Below are 8,741 nucleotides of genomic sequence, written 5' to 3' on the forward strand. Positions count from 1 at the left end.
AATAAAATGATTAAATTACTAAGCCGGAATGGCAAATTTTCAACTAAAAGTAGGGTAGTTTAATATTCAATTAGAAAAATAAATTTCAAAAATATATTTTCAATCAAATTGTTTTATTCTCATCAGAAAATTTAATTTTTAACAAAATGATTGAATTTTCTACTAAAATCCTTTGATTCAACGAAAAAAGTTGAATTAAAAAAAAAATAGGATACTTTAATTTAAATTAAAAAGGAAATAATTATTTTTGATTGAAAGTGATCAACTTCAAATAAAAAATAGGATAATGAAATTTTCAGTTAAAGAAAGCTGTTTTTTGCCAATAAAAATAACAATATTCTCAAAAGAATTGTTTTTTTCTCAACAGAAAATAAAACTTACAACCACTTAGTGCAACATTTTACGAGAAGAGTTGAATTTCTTACCTAAATCATCCAAAAATATACTATTCATACATTAAAATTTTAGTCCAATTTTTGGAATGATTGAAAATTTAAACCCAATTTTAATTCGTAACAAAAGAATGCTCAAGAAATTGGTTTTAAAATATTTTTCGAAAACGAATGAGACCAATGAAAATATTTAAAGTTCTCTAATGCAAATGCAGCACTAAACATTCAAAATGGTGAAAACCCCAAAATAAAAATAAAAATTTTATCCCCAGGGCTAAAAGTGTCTCTTATATTTTATTATAATGTCACCATGTTCCTTTAGAATCTAACGACGACTTGCAGAATCAAATTAATTTAAACCCAAAAAAGAATTTTTTATCCAAAGAGATGAATATTCAAGAACACTTAAACTCCAAGGATAGAGACGGTCGGCAATCAGGAATGCCAAAGATACGTCCGTGAAACGGGCTCCTACTCTTCCAATGTTTAGATTTCGGGGGTAATGCTTGAGAACGCAATTACCCATTTTGCGCACGCGCGAACTGAATTCATGGCAACGCGCATTCGCGCACGCCTCTTGCTCGAAATGAGTAGGGGTAGTGAGGGAAAAATGCCACTCGCACATTTGGAGTCGAGACGCTCGAAACTGTGGTCTGCTCGTATTTTTGGAGCTCGTGTGTAATATTATAATCCTCTCACACAAAGAATTAATTTCGAAAAAAGTAGCTCAACTTGCGGTTAAGTGGCTGAAAAAGTTTTGGAAAATTGAAAACCTACTTTGAATTATGACAAACGCCAATCTCAAAATGTACAATATGTACATATTATTGCATGCATGTACAATATTATTATTGATTAATGTTCCATACAATCGGAGTGAATAATTACCATCTATTTACACGGTTTTAGAAAAAAGGATTTTTTCGTCACGAGTAAGTTCCCTAGTTTCGTATTCTGGGCCTGTCATTTAAATTGACCCCATCATGTCGTTTGCTAAATATATTCTATGAAGCTTATCAGGAGCCTGACCGAAGACCTCTCAGAGATTTAGGACGTCGGTTGAATACGTTAAACGGCGAAGTTGGCGAATTTAACACTGTAAAAGAGAATCCAAATATATGAATTTTACCACCTAGAATAATAAATCATTTTAAGTCTACCCGTCGTATTCAGGTTTCTAACGCGCGCGAAAGCGCGCTGACATGAACTCGTCGGGCACGTGCGCGCGGTAGGGTTGCGCGTATTCTTACGCATTACCCCCAAAATCCAAACGTCGCTGGAGTGGCAGACCCTTTCCAATTTGTATCTTTAGATTTTCTGATTTCCGTGCATGTGTAAACCTTTTTAGCATAAACGTACAAAAGAATTGTTTTAAATATTAAATTGTAAATTTTTAAAATTTTCCATAATTTTAGTTACGATTGCTGAATATTGTCTGCAATTCTTCAGAAATGTTTTTATGCTACACGTTCTTAATATAGTTTCATCAAATACCAAAAAAGAGGTTTAAAAATCAGCCTTATTTTCAATTATTATTAATTATACATTTTAAAGATTAAAATTCGCTATTTTGTTTTTTGAAATTAACAGTTTCTTGTTGTTTGAAAAATAATAACTTTCTTCCCATGGTTTAAGAAAATATCGCTGATATTGATCCATCTTTCTAGGATTATTTTGATGTTGATTAATCAAATACACTCAGACTCCAGAAATACGAGCTACAAAGATACTAGCGCTCCACAGATACGAGCGTCCCGAATCAAAAAGGGTGAGTGCGTGAGTACGCGTTGCATTGAATTTGACGTGCGCGTGCGTGTAACAGGCATGTCTGATTTCAAGAATTACCCGCGAAATCCAAACGTTGCAGGAGTGGGAGTTCTTTTTGCACTCATATCTATGGATCTCCTGATTTCCGTGCTTCTCGTATTTTTGGATTTCAAGTAAATACAGAAAAAAACCTTGAAAAATAATCGAACTTTAAAAAAAAACAAGATTAAAAATCAACCATAAAAATGCAATTTTAAATATAAAAAGACATTTTTCTTTGGAGGAAAGATGAATTTTTAACCGAAAGACACAATGATGTGGAAGTTTCAATAAAGAAAGATGATTTTCAAACCAAATAGTTGCATTTTTTATAAAAAAAGATATGCTTGAAACTAAACATGGGATCGTCCAGTTTTCAGTTTAAACAATAAATTTTTAACCAGAAATAAAACAGTTAAATTTTTAAATACAAAAATTATTTATAACAACAAAAGAAGACGAACGATCAACGAAAATTTTTCACTAAAAAGTTAAATTAACCTTTTTTATTTTTTATTTTGAATTATTTATATTTATTTGAAATAGGAGCAAAAGGGGTTAATCCAATAAAATTTTTTTTTTTACAGTATTCAGTCCGTATTTATTTTCATAATTTTATTTTATTCTATTTTTTTTCTAATTAGAGATTTTGGTTTTCCGATTTTGAACTTTTTCCATATTTCTGGGCAAGAATTTTGAATTTTAGATTCTCTAAGCTAGAAAGTTCTTAAATGATTCTTTTTTCTTAATTTAGTAGTAGTGAGGGAGGGGGAGAGAAAATGAAAAAAGGAGAAGAAAGGGGAGAGAAAGCTAGGGCATTTACCGTCAGTTCACCTCCCTTTTCTAAATTCGCCTTATTTCTCCTTCTCATGCTTTATTTTCTCTCCCGACCCCAACTTTTCCGTATTTCCTACACTTCCCCTACCCTCAATACGCTGTAACTCTCACCCTTTACCTCACTACCATTACTTCTCTTCACTTCTTCGACTTTCCTGCGCTCACTTTTTCTCTTGCTTCCACTCCGCGGTTGCCCACATTTCCTTTTCCTGCACTTCCGACCCTTATTTATGCTCATTTGCTTGTTCCCCTTATCCGCCCCCTCGAATTTATAATCTCCATTCCGTTGCCCAGATGTCCTTTTCGTACACTTCCTGACTTCATTCCTGCTCATTTCCTCCTTTCTCTTAACCCCTCTCTAATTCATAATATCTTTCCCACATTTTTCTCATCTGTCTTAATCTATTCTCTCCTTTCGCACTGCCCTTACTTCCTATAACTTCTCATTACTCTCTCTTACTTTCCCTCATTTCCATTTACTTCTCCTCACTTCCCATCCGCATTCATTATTCTCCTTCCCCACTAACGATTCAAATACTTTCCCCTCTCCCACTTGCATTTTTCCTCATTTCGCAATAGCTTACGTACCCTCATTTTCCTTTTTCTCTTTGCTTAGCACTTCTCGTCCCCGCCCTTACGTACCAACCCCTCATCCCCACCCCCCCCCAAACTGGCTCTTAGTGGCTGCTCCTTATTTCCTATTTTCCCCTTACTTTCCACTCCTTCATCTCCGCCTTCTCATTATTGTCCCTATTTTCTCTCATTTTACCTGCCTAATACCCTATACATGCCACCGTGCCCTTTTTTCATTCCCTGTGGTTTCATCCCCTCTTCTCGCATACCTTCTCCACAGTTACCCTCCCCTCCTTTTATATGCCTTATTATCCAGACCCTCCCTTTTAAACCCTGCTTTCGCCACTTTGCTTCTCTCACTTCCCCTACCTTTACTACCCCTTTTTTCCTCTCCTTTAAAAAAACTTCGCCGTACGTACACTCCACCGAAACCATCAAGTTTCGAGCCCGGGGCTATGCAATCTCAAAAAGAAATAATTGGAAAAAATATTGTTAAAATAAATGTTTTTTTGCAAGTTAGCAATCTCTGAAATGAAAATAATTTTTTCATTCGAAATTACATCATTAGTAATATTATTTTTATTCTTGAAATCATAGATAACAATGAATGATAAGATAACATAAGAATGAATGATAAGATAAGAATGCATGATGCAAACAAGCGCTACGTAGCATACATTCATTATTGGCAAACTAGGATAGTTTGCGGATTAAATCAAAAAAATGTTATTTGTGTAAATCCAAAGAAATTTACTTGAAGATATAAATATCAGATGTATGTTTATAATTATTGTTATATTCACCAATAGAATTAAAAATGATGACCAAGGTGACGAGTAGAGTATAAGCGATCTTCATTTTTTCTAGGTAGAGAAGAAACTGAGCACAGTCTTAGAATCACTCATTTCGTTCTTTCGTAAACTGGATAAAATGTGTTAGAAATTTTCGAAGCAATAAAAGTTAATAATAACACTCATACTCTAAAATGTAAATAAATTTTATACTTATCAAAAAGAATAAATATTTACTTTCCCGTGTCGCACGTTATCATCAAGAAGTATTGCCAAGGTAGCCTTCAAAACAGCATAGAGGAGTTTATAAGATTTGCCTATACATACAATTATACAGTCCTAAATTAAAATTCCAGAAAATTTTATTATATGTATAATTTATATTATTAAATTATGTAAGATCCGCAAATTAGCATGAATGTTAAACGTGCCTCAAAAGCGAATTACTATACATCTTTATCTGATTTTCTGTTTTTTCTTATACTTGGTATGTTCATTAAAAAAATTATTGTATGCATGTAAATCAATTTCTAAGTTGAATTTGCTAAATGCTATTTAATATGTTTTAGATTTTTTGTCATTTATATTTTTTTCTGATATGCCGCGAACATTTGTAGATGAAAATTAGAATAATATATTCACCCCAATCTAAATTTGAGAAGTATTTTATATTCCGCATGATACTTGAAAATTGATTGCAGTACCAATCAATTAAATCGAGAAATGTAATTTTCCCAATCAGGGCGCAATCGATTATTTATACTGTTGTTTGAAAATATTTTTAAGATGGCAGATAACCATAAGCAATTTCTTATTTAGGTGGACAATAAGTTCTCATTTTCTTCTAGATGGTAAACTAAGTTTTCAAGAGACAATTTCTATTTAATTCGCCCCTGTTTCCAAAATAATTAGAAAAACCTGTGTTAATAATAGAAACTTTTTTCGGGTACTTTAAATCATTCTTGCGTAAAAAATTCACTGACGAAAAAATCTTTAGAAGCTAAGAATCGATATTGGAAACTAAGCAAACTTTTAGAATTTCAATTTTGGTATTTAATAAAATGATCTTTATAAATTGCAGCTTAGAATTTTTCTGCCCACGTGTAAACCTTTCAGCATAGTAGTACATAACAATTGTTTTAAATATAAAATTCTGAATTTCAAAAATTTTCTTCAATTTTAGTTACGATTGCTGAATATTGTCTGCAATTGTTCAGAAATATTCTTATGCCAGACGTTGTAAATATGATTTCATTAAATACCAAAATAAGAGGTTAAAAAATCAGCTTTATTTTCAATTATTATTAATCATACATTTTAAAGATGACAATTTGCTATTTTGTTTTTTGAAATTAACAGTTTCTTGTAGTTTGAAAAATAATAACTTCCTTTCAACGATTTAAAGAAATATCGCTGCTAGTCATCCATCTTTCTAGGAGTGTGAGTTCTTTTCACGCTGATATCTTTGGATCTCCTGATATCCGAGCTTCTCGTATCTTTGGTGTTAGAGTGTATAAAAAATTAACTATTAGTTACATAAGTAGTATGGATTTTCATATCAACGATTGTTTTGAATTAAAATGAAAGTGGGAATAAGAATATGTTTATCGTAGCTTGTTACGCCTCAGTTGATGGTAAAAAAGGAAGGTCAAATACACCATCTGGGGGACTTTAAATTATAATACTGGCTCTTGCGATCTTGGTGAAAGAATCGTTCCACCATAAGACGTCAATGGAGGAATTGGGGTCCAATGCGATGGGTGGTAGGTAATTTTGAAAATCCAAAAACACACCTCAGGTAACTGGGTCAGAAGAATTATTGTCTTTTATAGCAGAAAAGAAATCCTCAAATAATGTGGTGCAAAAGATATATTCCGAAAAATTTCAATTTTCTACTAATCCTTCCCACCTATTTAACAAAACGTCATATGCCGTCGAGAATCCGCCTAGTGGAGAAGAAATTCGAATCTTCTGGGAACAAGTATACGAGAGAAAAACAGAAGAAAGTTATCGCCAGAAATAAGAACTTTTCAGAACCAGGGCCAGATAGAATCAACAAATTTCGATGGAAGAAGTTCACTACTACGCAGCAACATATAGCTCTTGTGTTAACTACTTTCTCAAATAAAGAACAACCATCCCGTAGAGAATAGTCGAAGGACGCAGGTTACTAATTACCAATATCAGAGATATTTTAATTCCAAAGAACTGCCGGGCCACAGCTTTATTAACTACCAACTGAAAGCTAGTAACTGACATCCCCAATTAGAAGATATTTATATCTATCGTGCCGGAATGGAATGCAGTTGTCGAATAACGCAGATACAAGTAACGGAAGGCAGGTTGCAGGTAAAAGCTGTTCAAAGAATCAACAATGTCCTCGTTTGCCAGCGTCAGGCTCAATCTTTCGCTAGCAAAATGTAAAAGGGATATGGGATAACTTCATCTAGACGGTCAAGACTGTTCCTCATGGTATTGTGCAAAGGTTGGTTGCTCTAAAGAAGTATCTGGAGGTAAAAATTTTATCTCAAAATCTGCCGTCTTCCGCATAAGGCCATCAGCAGCTAGAGACCGCACTCTAAGGAACAGTGTTGTAGAAAGTATCTTGGTTAAATTTGTCACTCTTGCTAAACCTTCTAGGATAGAAGAAGCAAGAGTGAACGACGTACATGTCCCAGTGGCGTCGCGATTGGTTGCTTTAAGGAACCATAACCGTAGCTTCTGGAGCTTAGAACTTTTTAAATAATAAAAATATAAGGTGGTAGCTCTAAAAAAGAATGCAGAGGTGACTATTGTCACCTCCACCGCTGACGGTTGGTGTTTAAGTATAACAGGATTAAAATACTGCCTCCAAACTACACCATGATCCTAATTTTCTGCCTACAACATTGTCGCAAAAGATTTGAAACATCGTATTAAATTAACTTATAACATCCTTATCTTATTACTCGCTTGGGTTAGTCAGTGGTTATGGTGAAAATCCGGGTTTAACCGAGAACAAGTTTGAAGAAAGTAATTATAACATAAAGCCCTACCGAAGGTGTTTTGGCCTTTGCATCACAGTGGGTGTCGAGCTTATCTCTCAACAAGTTGACGGCTTTTTTAGCTATAGCATTGCTACTAACAGGGTTTGCCGTACCAGACAGGCAGAGAACGAAGACAAAAGGGGACCTGGAGCTATCGTTGTGTTCACGCATTGCAGGTCGGTAATAGTAAGCTACGTGATGGATAGGTACATAATGCGTAATTAATGCTTACGTGATGCGCTGTCATTTCGAAAACGAGATGGGAGCTACAACAACTTGCATCAGCGGGAGGGCCTTTCGCCTGAACGTTGTAACGAATTTCCTGTAAATGAGAGCAGTATCCCAAGATGACATTGAAAAACAAAGGAGTCAGATTAAAGATGGAAACCTTCTATGTAGAAGAACCATCGACCGAATAAGATGTCAGGTTCAGACTGCATATCAGCTGCAAAACTAGGGTGTGCAGGACAATAAGAGGATCAAGTGAAGGCTGGAAATGAATGAAGACGTGATCAGATCTCATTTTCCGGCAAAGGCACAATAGGACAGGTCAGGGGCATAAATCATCATCTCTTCGTGGGTTATAATTCCGATCTGATCTATGGAGTAACTGAACAACATCTTGTTCATCAATTAACAACCTTTGGGTGGTACCACCTCATATTCGAGGACCACATATGTAACATTAAAAGACAGGTGAAACAATAACTATCAGCAGGTTCTAGCAGGATTTTCACGTACCAGTGACACAAGACGCTATGTACGAGTGGGTACCCGATCTGGGGAACAAAGCTGGAAGATTGTAATGGGATGATGAGCGATACCCGGGCCTTACTCATTAAACGAGGAATCTTTTAAATTCATTCGTTCAGCGCATTATGGGTTGTTTGCATTGAACCCCTTAAGTTGGAAACTCAACAACACGTCCTATAGGTCCAGAATTCAGGTTTCGCATAATTTATTATTGTTCGTTTCAATTTCATAGTATATAAAAACTAATGTTTCATGAACTGAATATCTATGTACAATATTTTTCTAAAAAGGTTTCGCTAAAATGGTAATATCTCGAGACTCAGAAGATTCAACATAAATTTTCCTTACTCTAAGTTGATTTTATAAGGAATGTTTATACACAAATTTGAGCAAAATTAAAAAGGGGATATTTTACGAAAAAGAACAATCCATTTAATTTCGTTTAGAATTGAATGTTCACAGCCACATCAACTGTCAGATGCAATAGCGTCAGGACTGTTGAATTATTTTAAATCATTATGCTTTTGTTGATTTAGGATGACAAGGGAAAGAGCCTGCAGTGT

Source organism: Belonocnema kinseyi, chromosome 7 (assembly GCF_010883055.1).
Source record: "Belonocnema kinseyi isolate 2016_QV_RU_SX_M_011 chromosome 7, B_treatae_v1, whole genome shotgun sequence".
NCBI classification, from domain to species: Eukaryota; Metazoa; Arthropoda; class Insecta; order Hymenoptera; family Cynipidae; genus Belonocnema; species Belonocnema kinseyi.